The 16441-nt window shown below is 42.5% G+C and overlaps 1 protein-coding gene across 2 annotated transcripts in view; it reads left to right on the top strand.

Moving 5' to 3' along the window:
- The first annotated feature begins 11517 nt into the window (after window positions 1–11517).
- The window catches only part of ZFP14 (ZFP14 zinc finger protein), a 42585-nt gene continuing 37661 nt past the window's right edge, over window positions 11518–16441 (top strand). For both annotated transcript variants that reach the window (XM_054462339.2, XM_054462338.2), the window contains exon 1: window positions 11518–11566. The gene's annotated coding sequence lies outside the window, so the exon portion shown is untranslated. The remainder of the gene's footprint in view (window positions 11567–16441) is intronic.

Below are 16441 nucleotides of genomic sequence, written 5' to 3'. Positions count from 1 at the left end.
GGATAGGAAGCTTATAATGCATGGAGCAGAATGATAGGACACTAATCTACATTAACATCTCTAAATGAGGTCAGCCAGATGAACTTGATGTGATGAAACGGATACACACAGTGGACACCTGTGAAGTTTTCTTGGCCCCCCCCCACAAAACTGAGAAGTACAAGTTAGTCTCCAAACCTAATTACCAGTTTACAGGAAACATGGGGAATAAAAGAACAAATTAACAACACAAAGAAGCAAACAACCAAATGCACAATTTGGGAAATTCTGCAGAAGTAATGGCCTAGTTTTTTAACCAATACATGTCAAAAAAAAAAAAGACAAAAATGGAATCCTACATGTTAAAGGAGACTTAAGAAACGTATCCTTCAAATACAGTGTATGGAGCATTTTAGGATCCTTGTGTTAAAATGCGATTGGGATTTGTTTTAATCAATCATGGTGAGACAGGCAGACATAGAAATGATTGTCTGAAGGAAGAAATTTATACTCAGATCCCAGAAACGGGAGGCGTGGCATGGCATGCAGGGTCACGTAAAGAAGCACCCGGGTGTATCAGGAGGCAGAGGGGGTGAGGGCAGAGCATGGCCCAGAGCTTTTATTGGGAGTTTTCATGGGAAGGAATGGACAAGGCAGGGGTAGGCACGCTGGTAAACTTAGGATTGGATAGTTTGAGTAATTTTGTTGGGCTCTGGGCTCTGGGGGTGATTCCTAGTTGTCCAGTTAGGGCAGGGGAATATTGAATTGGTGTATGAGAGTTTGATAAAGGAGATAGTTGGGAGTATGGGCTCTGGATTGGTTGGTTTGTATATGAAAGGCATGCTTGCAGTGGAGTTTATCATCTATGCATTAGCTTGCCCTGGGAGGGGCAGTCTCCAGGATCAAGGCCCCAAGTGGCCAGAGCATCAGGAATACAGAAAATAAAGAAAACATAGTCAATACAAGATTTGAAGGAATAAAATGTCTCTACATATTGTACAAATGTAAACATGGATTGGTTACTAAATGATACGAAATAATTTATTGTTCATATGTTAGGCATGACTATGGCATTATGGGTATATGTGTGTGAGTCCTTAAGTGTTAGAGATTCATACTGAGGTATTTAAGGCTGAAATGTTATGCCTGTGATTTACTTTTAAATACTTAAAAACAAAAGGTGGGAGGGATAGATGAAACAAGATTAGCAAAATGTTGGTAAATGTTTAATCTGGATCATTTGGTACACAGGGTTCATTGCGCTGTTCTTACTATCTTTACATATATTTTAAATTTTCCATAATAAAGTTTTTTAAAGTAGAAAATCGAGTTTGGGCCAGACGTGGTGGCTCATGCCTGTAATCACAGTACTTTGGGAGGCCAAGGTGGGTGGATCATTTGAGGCCAGGAGATCAAGACCATCCTGGCCAACATGGTGAAACTCTGTCTCTACTAAAAATACAAAAATTAGCTGGATGTGGTGGCACGCCTGTAGTCCCAGCTACTCGGGAGGCTGAGGCAGGAGAATCGCTTGAACCCAGGAGGTGGAGGTTGCAGTGAGCTGAGATCACACCACTGCACTCCAGCCTGGCAACAGAGTGAGACTCCATCTCAAAAAAAAAAAAAAAAAAAGAAAATCAAGTCTGAAATTGTAGACTATTTAGTAATGAATGATCACATGTTGCCTACAGATAACTTGGGGGAAATCACCAACCAAAGCTCTGCTTGGTAGAAAATTTAAAGCAATGCATTTAGAACATCTGGATTGAGAAATAAGTATTTGTCTTATTCACCATTCTGTTCACACACCTACAGTGCCTGTCACATAACAGGCAATTTATGGGAAAAGATAAGGATTAACTTAAGCCAGAAATTTTTAAAAACTAAGGTGAATAACAGCAAGTAGTTTATATGATCAAATAAATTAATGGAATAGTTAATAAAATAACAGACTAAGGATATTCTATTTGAAAAGAACATTAATATAGAATTGGCAGTTATTGAGGGAAAAACATGACTCACAGCTTTATGTATGGAAAAGGTGAAATAGCTACATAATGAGATATTTTTAAAAATTTGTTACATATTACTATATACATATATTTATACATATATTTCAATGTTTCAGTATTACTATATACATATATTTCAATATGTTTCAATCTAGAGAAACCTAAATGATAAAAGTTGACTCCAGATACCAAAAAAACCCTGAACTAATCCATAAATAAAGGGAAAAATGTACAGTTATGATTTTGTTTTTTAAAAACTAGAATCTATAGATTTACAGGCAGTAAAAAGCTTTAAAGAACATATAACCCATAACAAAATTTTACTAGATCATTATATACGGCAAATATCCCAATATAAAATTAGATGAGGATAAATACCTCCTGAAAAGCAAAATGTGGGCCAATTTTACTTAAGATACATGTAAACATTCGCAAAAAAGTATCAGTAAATTGAACTCAATCGTCTATTAAAACAATTATAAAACATAAAATGATTTACTAGGAATACCCTGGGGCCTGGCCTGTTCTCATTTAAATATGTATCCAGATTTTAGGTTTCCTGACTTGAACAATGCAACAATGTTATAAAAAATGACACGATTCAGTCACAGTATCTTCTAGATGGTTTCTATTCTCATTTATCTTAGTTACATTGACTTTACAAAAGGAATGAACAATACATATAAAAATAGGAATTCAACACAAAAATTATTACCTTTTTTCTTAGTCTGTTTTGTGTTCCCATAAAAGAATACTGGCTGGACGTGATGGCTCATGCCTGGAATCCCAGCACTTTGGGAGGCTGAGGCGGGTGAATCACTTGAGGTTAGGAGTTTGAGACCAGCCTGGCCAACGTGGTAAAACGCCATCTCTACTAAAAATACAAAATTAGCCAGGCGTAGTGGCGCATGCCTGTAATCCCAGCTACTTGGGAGGCTAAGAAAGAATTGCTTGAACCTGGGAGGTGGAGGTTGCAGTGAGCTGAGATTGCACCATTGCACTCCAGCCTGGGCAACAGGAGTGAAACTCCATCTCAAGAAAAAGGAAAGAATACCACAGACTGGGTAATTTACAATGAACAGAAATTGGCTCGCAGTTCTGAAGGGTAGGAATTCCAAGATTTAAGAGGCTGGCATCTGATAAGGACCTTCTTGCTGCGTCATCTTATGGCAGAAGGGCAGAGAGGGCAAGAGGGAGCCCAACTCATTGCTGCATCATCTTATGGCAGAAGGGCAGAGGGGATGAGAGAGAGAGAGAGGGTAAGAGGGAGCCCAACTCATGTTTTGATAAGGAACCCACTCCTGTGATAATGGCATTAATCCATTCATGAAAGCAGAGTCCTCATGGCCCAATCACTTCTTAAAGGTCCCACCTCTTAATACTATTGCTTTGGGGATCAAGTTTCTCCCTAAAACTTGGGGGTGAGCATTGGAGGACACATTCAAGCATAGCGTGCTTTCTCTGGCCTCCCAAATTCATGTTCTTCTCACATGCAAAATACATATACTCCATTCTGATTGCCCCAAAGTCTTAACTCTTTCCAGCACAAACTCAGAAGTTCAATCTCATCTAGATCAGCTATGGTGAGACAAGGCATGATTTATCCTGAGGCAAATTTTCCTCCAGCTATTAGTCTGTGAAATCAAGCAAGATATTTACTCCCAAAACAACAATGGGACAGGCATAGCCTAGACATTCCTATTCTGAAAGAAATAGGGAAGAAAAAGGGGATAACTGGTCCCAAGTAAGTCCAAAACCCAACAGTGCAAACAACATTAACTCTTTTTTTGAGACGGAGTCTCGCTCTGTCACGCAGGCTGGAGTGCAATGGTGTGATCTCGGCCCACTGCAACCTCTGTCTCCAGGTTCAAGCGATTCTCCTGCCTCAGCCTCCCAAGTAGCTGGGATTACAGGCATCTGCCACCATGCCCAGCTAATTTTTGTATTTTTAGTAGAGATGAGGTTTCACCATGTTGGCCAGGCTGGTCTTGAACTCCTGACCTCAGGTGATCCACCCGCCTCAGCCTCCAAAGTGCTGGGATTACAGGCATAAGCCACCACACCCAGCCAAACAACATTAACTCTTAAGGCTCCAGAAGACTCTTCCTTAACTCTGTGACCCACTTGGACACACTGGGGTGGGGGCTGGTTCTCAGACAGCCTTGCCCCCATGGCTTTGCTGGGCTTATGCCCAGAGCATCTGTCACAGGTTGGAGTTTCACACTGGTAGGTCTTCAGTTCTGGGGTCTTGGGGATGGCCTCACTCCATTAGGCACTGTCCTAGTGGGGACTCTCTGCAGCGGTTCTGCTCACGGACAAATCTGACTGGGCCCCCAGGCTACCCAAGGCATCCTTTGAAATCTAAGTGAAGGAAGCCATGCCCCCATGACTCTTGCATTCTGCACTCCTGCCAAATTAGCACCACATGGATGCTGCCACCACAAGCTTACAGCTTATGCCCAGTGGCAGGTTGAGCCACACCTGAGCCAGCAGGAACCAATGGCTGGCGCAGCCAAGGGCACTCTACTGGCATGTGGGAAGCAGAGTCATGAGGCAGCACGAGCCAGTGAATGCTGTCTGAGATGGAAGGGGCAGCCTCAAAGAGCGCCAAAATGCCTTCGGGGTCATTCTCCCACTGTCTTGATAGCTCCTGGCTTCCTTCTATTCATACTAATCTTTACAGCAGTCTCTGGGGATACAACCTTGGTTTTGCGCTCCTAAACACATAATAAATGACCAGGCTGCAAATTTTCCATATCTTTTTGTTCTGCCTTCCTTTCAATTATGTTTTATCTTTAAATCATTTCTACCTCTCACATCTTACTATATGCAGTTAAAAGAAGCCATGTAGCTCTTTCAGTATTTTGCTTAGAAATTTCTTCCACCAGATATTAGTTCATTGCTCTTAAATTCTGCCTTCCAATAAAGCCCAAGGCATGGACACAAATTCAGCCAAATTCTTTGTTAATTTCTAATAAGGATGGCCTTTATTCCAGTTTCCAATACTTGTTTCTCATTTCCAGCTGAGACCTCATCAGAATTGCCTTTGCCATCCCTATATTTATCAACATTCTGATCATAACCACTGAAGTAATCTCTAAAAAGTTTCAGACTTTCCATACAGCTCTTCTGAGCCCTCACCAGAATCACCCTTTAACATTCCACCCACAGCAATAGTCTTTTTCTGACATCCAGTTCAGAACTTTTCAGCTCTTACCCATTACCTAGTTCCAAAGCCACTTCCACACTTTCAGGTATTCATTATAGCAACTGCGTACTTTTCCAGTACCAATTTTCTGTCTTAGTCTGTTTTGTGTTGCTGTAACAGAATACTACAGACTCAGTGATTTACAGCAAACAGAAATTTATTGACTCATGGTTCTGGAGACTGAGAAGCCCAAGATTGACAGGCTGACATCTTATGAGTGCCCTCTTGTTATGCCATCTCATGGCGGAAGGGCAAAGGGGGTGAGAGAGAGAGCAAGCCAGCAAAAGGGGCCAAACTCACCCTTTTATAAGAAACCCACTCGTGATAACAAACCCATTCCTGTGGTAACAGCATTAATCCATTCATGAGGGCAGACCCCTCATGGCCTAATCACTTCTTAACAGTCCCACCTCTTAATATTGTTGCATTAGGGATCAAGTTTATCCCAAAAACTTGGAAATGAACTTTGGGGGACACATTCAAACCACAGCACCTTCCACAAAATAAAAGTAAGTATTGCCACAACTCTTTATTTTTAACCAAATCTCTGTAATGTCACTCTATTCATAGATTAAGATTTGTACCTCCAAGTCCAGTTTGCTCAGATTGGGCAGATGTCATTAATTAGTCATTAATCATCTAGAATAATACATCTTGTCCACCCAAGATTTCAAATGGTTTTTAATTTGTAAACAGTAAAATGTAACACGAAGAAGGCTATTTTAAGTGCTATAATAAAATCAGGTTTTGCTAATAGGACAATGTGTTTCTCCTCTTAGGTAACATTTTCATATGAACAGAGGTCTTCTGGAGACAGTACATTTACTCAACATTTCTGAAACTGTGTTCCACAGAACACTAGTACTTAATCCTACTTGAAGGACATGATTTTCTGAAACATGTATGAGAGCTCTGTATACTATATTTCTTGGGGGAAAAAGTCACATTAAGTGCCTATCAACGTGAAAGAAAATGGAGTTTTATTTTATTTAACTCAGTGTAATTCAGACTTCACCATAGAACTCCCATTCCCAATACCTATTGCAGATATGATTCTACTTTGGCAGATGCTGCCATAACCAAAAGGACTTCGAAGATGAAAATGTCAGCATTATGGCAGATGTGTGGTTACTTGTATGGTGAGGAAAGCAACTCCCATCATGCTTTGTAACCAGCTGCTTGCTTTTTTTGAATGATGCTTTTCAATAGAATAGAAAGCCCACTAGCCCTATCTTTTATACATACACTATATGTATTTAAACTTTCTTATTGATCAATATTTAGGTGATAAGGAATTTCTCGCTATGAAAAATACCTTATTGAATAGGTCTGTGTTTATTACTGTACATAAGCAAGAGTTTCTCTAAGGTATTTATCAAAAGTAGGATTGCTCAGTCATAGTTAATATTTACTTTCAACTTCACTAGATACTGTCATAGAAGTAGAGAGCATCAGTATGCTCCCAGTGCACAATCCCTTCAACCAGTGAAATATGTTTTCCTTATATCCTTACTTCTGGTATGCAAAGTAATATTTTCCTGGTTAATAGTGAGTTGAGCATCTTTTCACATCTGCATATTGGCTAAACACTGTAACTTGCCAATTCATGTCTTTGCCTGTGTTCCTTTAAAAAAGCTTTTAAAATATAAGAATTATAAGATTCTTAAAAAATACAATTCTAGATAGCAGTCCTTTGTTATAAATGGACTTACCTTCTCCCATATTGTATTTATGTTGATACCGTCATATGAATACGTTAAATGTGGATACAATCATAGCTTTCATTACTACCTAATAATCTTTTAAATTTTATTTTTTACTAGACTCTTGGTTTTCTAGGCAATCAGGTGTGTCAACTGCAAATAGATATAATTTTGTTTTTTTCCTAAATATTTATAGTGATTATTTTTAAAATTATTGTTATTGTAATAGAGTCTCCAAAACAAGGTTTAGTATTCGTGGTGATAGCAGGCATCTGGTCATTTTCTCCAATTTAATGAAAATTACTTGGTGTAATGTTTACTCTAGGTCTGAGATAAATAGATTTTGTAGCTCAGTTGTCTCAGTTCTTGTTTAACTTTTTTTTTTTATTAGAAATGCCTGCTAAATATAGTCAGATGCCTTTTTGGCTCATTGATATGATGTTTTTCTCCTTGAGTTTGTTAATGTGACAAGTTGTACTGTAGTCATTAAGGCAGGTATGTTAGAATGAACCAGAATGTTCATTCATGTATGTTAGAATGAGCAAGAATGAACAAATAGACCAATGGAACAAAATAAAGAGCCCTGAAATAGATCTCTCTCTCTATATATATGTGGTTGTCTAATTTGTGATAAAGTTTCCTCGGCCATGTGGTTGGGAAATGGTGGTCTTTTCTATAAAAAGCACTGGATCAGTTGTGTATCTGTTTTGATAAAAAATTCATCTTGACCCTTACCTCACACTATACATAAATCAATTCCAGATGCATGAGTGATCTAATCATAAAAGGTAAAGCAAGAAGGGCTTCAGGAGAAAATGTAGAGTATCTTTCTAGCACTGGGGTAGCAAAACAAATTTTTTTCTTTTTTTTGAGAAATTTTGAGAAAAAAGCCAAATTTTAAATGATGATATTAAATTGTTTAAAAAACCGGCCGGGCGTGGTGGCTCACGGCTGTAATCCCAGAACTTTGGGAGGCCGAGGTGGGTGGATCACCTGAAGTCAGGAGTTCGAGACCAGCCTGGCCAACATAGTGAAACCCCGTCTCTACTAAAAATACAAAAAAAAAAAAAATTTAGCCAGGCATGGTGGCACGCACCTGTAGTCCCAGCTACTTGGGAGGCTGAGGCAGGAGAATCGCTTGAACCTGGGAGGCAGATGTTGCAGTGAGTTGAGATTGCGCCATTGCACTCCAGCCTGGGTGACAAGATGAAACTTCGTCTCCAAAAAATAAAAATAAAAAATTGTTTAAAAAACCAAGTGTGCTGGATATCATTTGTTGTTGTTGTTTTGTTATAAGTATTCTTCTGTGCCCCATGCTCTTTTTTGTGCTACAGAGGCTGGAAGCCTCAGCACTACAATTTTTAGACCCTCTTGCCTCTAGAATTCCAGATGTGATCTATGTTCTTCCAGTGAGATAAACTCATGCAAGATCAGGAAGACAGAAGAAAGCAGAAAGCAACAGCTTTCTCCTTCACCAGTGCTGATGGTGTGAGGTTTTGCAGCAGCTTCTGATAGTGCCTTTGCCATGAAGGTATTTCACAAAAGTTGAGATCATAAATTATACGATATTACCACAAATGATTAAAACACAAGGTTTGGTACATGTTGGGCCACTTTCTCAATCTGCAAACTTAATGTAAAGTACAGCCACAAGATATAGTTTTGGAATAAATGAAGGCTCCAGAAATATGTTGAGAAATAACATAGATTTAATTCCTGCTGAGGCATCTTTAGTTTTTATGATTTCAAATTTACTAAAATCATACATATATGATATATGTATGTGTGTATATATATACACACACACAAATATATATATGAAAAAAATTGAGTAGTTGGAATTACAGATGTATATCACCATGCCTGGCTAATTTTTGTATTTTTTTGTAGAGTCGGGATTTCCCCATGTTACCCAGGCTGGTCTTAAAACTTCTGGGCTCAAGCCATTTGCCTGCCTCAGCCTCCCAAAGTGCTGAGATTACAGGCTTGAGCCACCGTGCCTGTCCATGACCTGTTAATAAGAACAACAAAAAGGTTAGAATGACAGGTTTTAGAGGTACAATGGAAGGGTTTTTACAAAGGACACTGCTCTGTGTCAAATGATGGAGCATTTGACACGTGGGTTTTTTTTTTTCTACTAAGAGAAACTGTGGATGTCTGAGAGGCAACTGAAAACATTAATAGTACAGATTCAGATACTGAGAAAAGAAATGAAACTCTCTGAAAGAAATGCTCTTATTCTGCATGATTCTCATGAATTGAAGGTCCAAATCGCTTTTTTCAAACTGAACGACATGAGAAAATAAACAATCTGAAGAAAATCCTATTTCAGAAGGTCAGTGAGCATGATATTGGACCAAGTGCCCGATCATTTGACACAGAGCAGGGCCCTTTCCAAAAATCCCTCCATCGTACCTCAGTGCAGTCAGGCGTTAATTCTCTGGTGCTGTTGGACAAGGAAAATGACCTACAGTTAGTTATCTTCACCAGCAGTCTCCTCACCAGAGAGGGTGTGAAGAATTTAGCCCCTAGTGTCAGAAGGCCTCAAAACTTAGTCAAAACAAGGCCAAGTGCAGTGGCTCAAGCCTGTAATCCCAGCACTTTGGGAGGCTGAGGCAGGCGGATCACTTGAGGCCAGGAGTTCAAGACCAGCCTGGCCAACGTGGTGAAACCCCGTCTCCACTAAAAATACAAAAAATTAGCCGGGCGTGGTGGCAGGCACCTGTAATTTCAGCTACTCAGGAGGCTGAGGCAGGAGAATCCCTTGAACCTGGGAGGCTGAGGTTGCAGTGAGACAGTATTGTGCCACCACACTCCAGGCAGGGTGACAGAGCAAGACTTTGTTTCAAAAAAAAAAAACTTAGTCAAAACAGAGAATATGGAGGAGCTATTTTAATAATTCTTTTTATTGTTTTTTTAATGGAGTGTTGATTTCCTTACATAAATTTCATTGTAAACATGTACATAGGACCGTGATTTTGAATTAAAAAAATACTTTGGGGCTTCGGCCTTCTTAGTAGTTTGTTTTGTTTTGTTTTTGTTTTTGTTTTATACCGGTCTTGCTCTGTCACCCAGGCTGGAGTGCAGCTGCACGATCTTGGCTCACTGCAACCTCCGTCTCCCTGGTTCAAGCGATTCTCCTGCCTCAGCCTCCCGAGTAGCTGGGACTACAGGTGTGTGTCACCATGCCCGGCTAAATTTTTTTGTATTTTTAGTAGAGATGGGGTTTCACCATGTTGGCCAGGCTGGTCTCGAACTCCTGACCTCACGTGATCCACCCGCCTGGGCCCCCCAAAGTGATGGGATTATAGGCGTCAGCCACCGCGTCTGGCCACCTTCTTAGTAGTTATAAAGTAGCTCAGATTTTTCATTTATCTCCTATTTCATGCATATCCTATTCTTTGCAAAATGAAACAAGATTGCCGAGGTATTTTCAAATATCTTCCAAAGTTTTATATTCTTAAGAACAAATTCTTTCATGTATTAACTAATATATCAAAGAATTTGGGATACAGAAGATGCCTCAGGGTGGTCCCTGGTGGGCTTATCCCATTTCTTTCCTGAAGGAACACAGGACAGGACAAATTCAATCTCATCTGAGACAGACCTTTCCAGTTAGTCTTTTTCTTTTGAAACGGAGTTTCGCTCTTGTTGCCCAAGCTGGGGTGCAATGGCGGATCTCAGCTCAATGCAACCTCTGCTTCCCGGGTTCAAGGGATTTTCCTGCTTCAGCCTCCTGAGTAGCTGGGATTACAGGCGCGCGCAACCACGCCCGGCTAATTTTTTGTATTTTTAGTAGAACAATACATTCACAACTGCAGGAGATACGAGAGACACACACACACACACACACACACACACACACACACACCCCGAGACACACACACACACACACACACACACACACACCCGAGACAGAGTGGGAGAAAGGGAGAGCGCAGTGAGCACGAGCGACCTTTCTAGGTTTACGTCCTGCTCCAGGTTCTGGTGGGCTTTGAGAGTATTTTCATTGCATGCCTGATGTATGCCCACAACTTGCTTGGGTGTATGCAATGAGTAACTGGTAGGTGTTTAGTACACGTATTAGGCACATGCTGGTGCCAAAACTTCTTTCTAAATCCTCCGCTGCTGAGCCTGGTGGCTCACGCCTGTAGTCCCAGCACTTTGGGAGGCTCAGGCGGGAGGATCTTTTAAGCCCAGGAGTTCGACACCGGCTTGGGTAACATAGGGAGATGTGGTCTCTATAAAAATTTAAAAAATTAGTTGGGCGTGATGGCGCGCGCCTGCAGTCCCAGCTACTCTGGAGGCTCGGGTGAGAGGGTCGCTTGAGCCCGGGAGGTCGCGGCTGCAGTGAGCGCTAACTAATCACGCCACTGCACTCCAGCCTGGGCGACAGAGTAAGACCCTGTCTCAAGAAAATAAACAAACAAAAGTCTTCCTCAGCGACAAAAGCAAACGCAAGCCCGAGCTCGCCTCAGCCCCACGCAGCCTGGAGGGCTCCCCCGTCCCGAGCGCGTCCGGAGCTCCGGCGCCCGCGCACGCGCACGCGCACTGCGCGCAGCCCGTTGGGGCTGGAACCAGACCCTCCCATCGGCGGACTACATTTCCCACAGGCCTCCGCTCGCAGTTCTTTCCGGCTTCCCTGCTGGTGTCGGCTCCGAGAGGTGAGTTGGTCGCTTGCACCGAGGCAATGGGCGCGGGGGTGGCGGGGGGGCGGCGCAGACCTCGGTGTGAGCCAGGAGGCAGTAGCTGTGGAGTTTGTGGCGCTGACTGGGCGCCGGGTGCCCTGTTGCGTCCTCTGCCTTCCCGCTTCAGAGCCGCCCAGGTCCAGCGGCCCGGAATGGCTCCGAGTTAGATGCAGGAACCCCGGAGTGAATGAAGGCCCCCAAACAAAAAGACGCAGTCTGAAGAAGAACTGCAGATTGCACAGCTTTACCCGAGCTCCCTCCCATGGAAACTGCGGGGAACTCGGAGACAGATTCCAGCCCCGTCTTCGTGTACCTGGCCTTTCTCTCTGATACGGGAAAGGGTCAGCTTTATTCCAGGCTCCCGGTTATTTCCATCGGGTTTTGCGCGCAGTAGACGGAGGGAGCAAGTGCGCTAGCGGGGGTGTGTCCTGATCAGCCAAGGCCGGCTCCAGGAAAGGCCCGAGGTCTCAAGATTCACGTCTCCTTTCCCAATCCTGCTGTTCTTTAGGAAGGCAACGGGGAGAGGAGGAAATGATTGCTGTTGCATATAGACAAGTCAACATCCAGATGAGTTTGTGTTTCCTTTTTGTTCCATGAAGTGTAATTTTTATTTTTCTGGGCGTGGGGGCATTTGCTTTCCTCTTCTGTGGAGTGAAAATCAGCTCGGACTGAACAATGAAGCAACTCTGTCATTAATCAGGCTAGGAAGGAAGAGACAGATAAAAACCCAGTTGCAAAATTAATAGAAAACATGATTTCTCCCCAGGTGGTGCAGTAGTTGTAAAATGGCATAATGACTCCCTCTTTCAGAGATTACAGTTTTCTTACCAGTGATGTTCTAGACTTGCTTTGCTGTTTTCATTTTATTACTGGGGATACCCTCTTGATTACACTCATGATTGCATTCAATATCTCATTAATCCCTGCCTCTCCTAATCTCACCTCGGAAACAGCAGCCATTTCAGATCGCAGCTGTCATTAGATCCTCCTTAGGATCCTTCAGCTGGAACTCAACCGTTTACGAAAGAGCTTTTCTCCTCTCTCTCGTCCATCCTATTCCAACCCGTCCTGTGGAATTTTCTCCCTTTCTGCCAGTCAATAGATATGATTTTGTCAGACTATGCGGGCTTGTTCCAGTTAATCTTCAGCTGGTTAGGCTTTAACCCCTGAAATGTCCTGTCCACTGACCTGGTGCTTTGGCCTCCATTCCCAGTGAATGATGGGGTGATGAGGGTAGATTCCAATTCCTACCCCTTTCCAGTAGGGTTTTTTTTTTTTTTTTTTTTTGAGATAGAGTCTGGGTCTGTGTTTTGAGACGGAGTCTGGGTCTGTTACCCAGGCTGGAGTGCAGTGGCACGATGGGCTCACTGCAACCTCCGCCTCCCGGGTTCAAGCAGGATTCTCCTGCTTCAGCCTGCCCAGTAGCTAGGACTACAGGGATGAGCCACCACGCCCAGCCTCCAGTAGATATTGACAGGAGCATTTGGCAGTAATTTAGTTTCTCTTATGAGCTGCCTCTTTCTAATCATTTGGATGGTCTGGAAGTAAACCTCCTGAAGAGAAGCTAACTGCAGAGCTTTATTTTGTTACTTAAGTGTTTTTTTTTTTTTTTTTTTTTTTTTTTTAGAGACAGGGTCTCACTCTGTCCCTCAGGCTGGAGTGCAGTGAAGTGATCTCGCTCCCTGCAGCCTGGACCTCCCTGGCTCAAGCGATCCTTCCACCTCAGCCTCCTGAGTAGCTGAGACCACAGGCACGTGGTCCCACCCCCAATTTTAAAATTTTTTTGTAGAAATGAGGTCTCCTTATGTTGCACAGGCTGATCTTGAACTCCTGGACTCAAGGAATTCTTCCACCTCAGCCTCCCAAAATGTTGAGATTACAGGCGTGAGCCACCGCGCAGAACTTTCATTCGATGGTGATTAGTTGAGGAGTTTACAGTTTAGATGGAATTACACACTAGGTCTCTCTGATCCCCACCGCCCTGAGTTCAAAAGCAGGGAAAGGAGGTGGTTTGATTGGCGACAGGATCTTTTCTGCTTTTGAGGCTTTTAAGGAGTGACAATACGATAGGGTTTTTAGTGGAGAGGTCTGTGTTAACAAGGGAAGGGGTTATTAGAAGGGAAGGGAAGACAGTAGAAATTCGGAAAGTGGTTTGAAGTTTTTGACAGCATGAGTTTGTTTCAGGCCACGTATTTATCAGGTCTCATGAGATGCTGTTTAGTACAGTGACAGTCGTATGGGTTATGGAGCTAAAGTAGGGGGGTTCTAGTCCTCAACCTGCCACTTAGAGCTGCCTGAGCTTGGGGCAATTTATTTAATCTCTTTGTGCCACAGTTTCATCATCTGCAAAATGAGGATAATGATAGACCTTGCTATATAGGATGACTCTGAGTAGAGGAATTAATATATGCAAAACCCTTAGCTAATGCTTGGCACATAATTAAGTGCTCAGTAGATTTGTTACTGTTAGGTTGTAATTTAGTGCTTTTCCTCATCACCCAGATCCAAAAATTAGTATCCTATCACATTTGTTTTATCTATGTACCCTCCTTTTGTAAATTGTTGATAATCAAGAAGGATTGCCTATCAAGAGCAGGGCTGCGAAGAATTTTTTTTATTTTTATTTTTATTTATTTTTTTGAGACAGAGTTGCTCTGTCACCCAGGCTGGAGTGCGGTGGCACGATCTTGGCTCACTGCAGCCACCCGCCCCAGGTTCAAACCATTCTCCTGCCTCAGCCTCCCAAGTAGCTGGGGTTACAGGCATGCATCACCATGCCTGGGTAATTTTTGTATTTTTAGTAGAGACGGGGTTTCACTATGTTGGCCAGGCTGGTCTTGAACTCCTGACCTAAGTGATCCGCCTGTGTTGGCCTCCCAAAGTGCTGGGATTACAGGCCTGAGTAGAATTTTAAAAATAATTGTGGGAAGAAACATATGTAGTATTCTTCATCTTTATTAATATAGCTGACTTTTATGAAATGCTTATTTACTACTCTAAGTGCCTTATATGTAGTATCTTATTTATTTCTCATAACAGTCCTTTCAGGTAGAAACTGTAGTTCTCACCATTTCATACGGGGAACTGGAAAGTAACCTGTCTAATATGAAGAAAAAAAAGCATATATTGGTAATTACAACAGTATACCAAATATCGTCATTATGCGTACTTAAAAAAAAAAATCTGGCCGGGCGCGGTGGCTCACGCCTGTATTCCCAGCACTTTGGGAGGCCAAGGCGGGCAGATCACGAGGTCAGGAGATCGAGACCATCCTGGCTAACACGGTGAAACCCCGTCTCTACTAAAAGTACAAAGTTAGCTGGGCATGGTGGCACGTGCCTGTAGTCCCAGCTACTCTAGAGGCTGAGGCAGGAGAATGGCATGAACCCGGGAGGCGGAGCTTGCAGTGAGCTGAGATCATGCCACTGCACTCCAGCCTCAGCAACAGAGCGAGACTCCATCTCAAAAAAAAAAAAATACAAAAATTAGCTGGGCGTGGTGGCATGCGCCTGTAATCCCAGCTACTCGGGAGGCTGAGGCAGGAGAATCACTTGAACCCAGGAGGTGGAAGTTGTGGTGAGCTGAGATCATGCCCCTGCACTCCAGCCTGGGTGACAAAGCAAGACCTTGTCTCAAAAAAAAAAAAAAATTCCTTCCTGCTTTATTCAGCAATCTCATGATGAAGGGAAGAGATATCAATCTGATGATGGCGCACACTGTCAAGTTTTGTCCAGATTATACTGAAGCTACAGGGTCTTTATGGAGGTAACTGGGTTTCATACAGATGTATGCCTTACAGTTTTTATTTTAATGATGTTATATGCAAAATGAGACCGGTTGGTCAAGGAGACCCAACATCTGCTAGAGGGCTTCATAGGCATCTTAGCCAAAAGGACTGGTTCAGAAGCAAAATAAACCTGTTTGTCAGGAAGATGTGAAAGGAAGCAGCATGGGGCTGCCTTCAGTGCTTAGAAGACATCAGTCGGGGACTTTTTGCCATTCTTTTCTAGGCCATACTCCAACACACATGGGCAAATTAAATCATAGAGTTGGTTCATGAATGAGAAGCCGAAGCAAAAAAGCCACTCAGAAAAAACAGCATCTGTTTTTACAGTATCCTTAGCTTTTTTTCTCAGTTAAAGGGAAGACTGAAAGAAAAACTTGAGCCGGGAAAGTCTTATTTGAAGTATTTGGGTATTTCAGGCTCACACTCTGTTTAATGTGGTGGTGCGTGTTGCTGGCTGTGACTGTAAACATTTTAACTGGTCCTGCTAGGGAAACATGATTTTTTTTTCTGTCAAAATAGTTTCACACTACACATGCTGGTATTTTCTTTTTTTAACACACTGGCTTCACCCATTCAAAATTAAGGCAACATCATTTTTAATGGTTGTGTCATTTTCAATGGTATGAATAAACAACAGGTTATTGAATCATTCCAAAATTAGGTTCTTTTCAACTTTAATCCATTATAAACCATGCTGTCAGCATAGCTCTGCATAATCTTTTTTCTTTTTCTTTTTTTTTTTTTTGAGACACTGTCTCCCTCTGTCACCCAGGCTGGAGTGCAATGGCATGACGTCGGCTTATTGCAACCTCCGTCTCCTGGGTTCAAGCGATTCTTCTGCCCCAGCTTCCCGAGTAGCTGGGATTACAGGCACCTGCCATCATGCCCGGCTAATTTTTGTGCTTTTGTAGAGACAGGGTTTCACCATGTTGGCCAGGCTGGTCTTGAACTCCTGACCTCAGGTGATCCGCCCATCTTGGCCTCCCAAAGTGCTGGGATTACAGGCGTGAGCCACTGCCCCGGCCATAGCTCTGCATGATCTTTATGTACAGATACAAACAGTC

The sequence above is a fragment of the Pongo pygmaeus genome, chromosome 20 (assembly GCF_028885625.2).
Source record: "Pongo pygmaeus isolate AG05252 chromosome 20, NHGRI_mPonPyg2-v2.0_pri, whole genome shotgun sequence".
NCBI lineage: Eukaryota > Metazoa > Chordata > Mammalia > Primates > Hominidae > Pongo > Pongo pygmaeus.
This window is presented reverse-complemented; position numbering and strand designations above follow the sequence as displayed.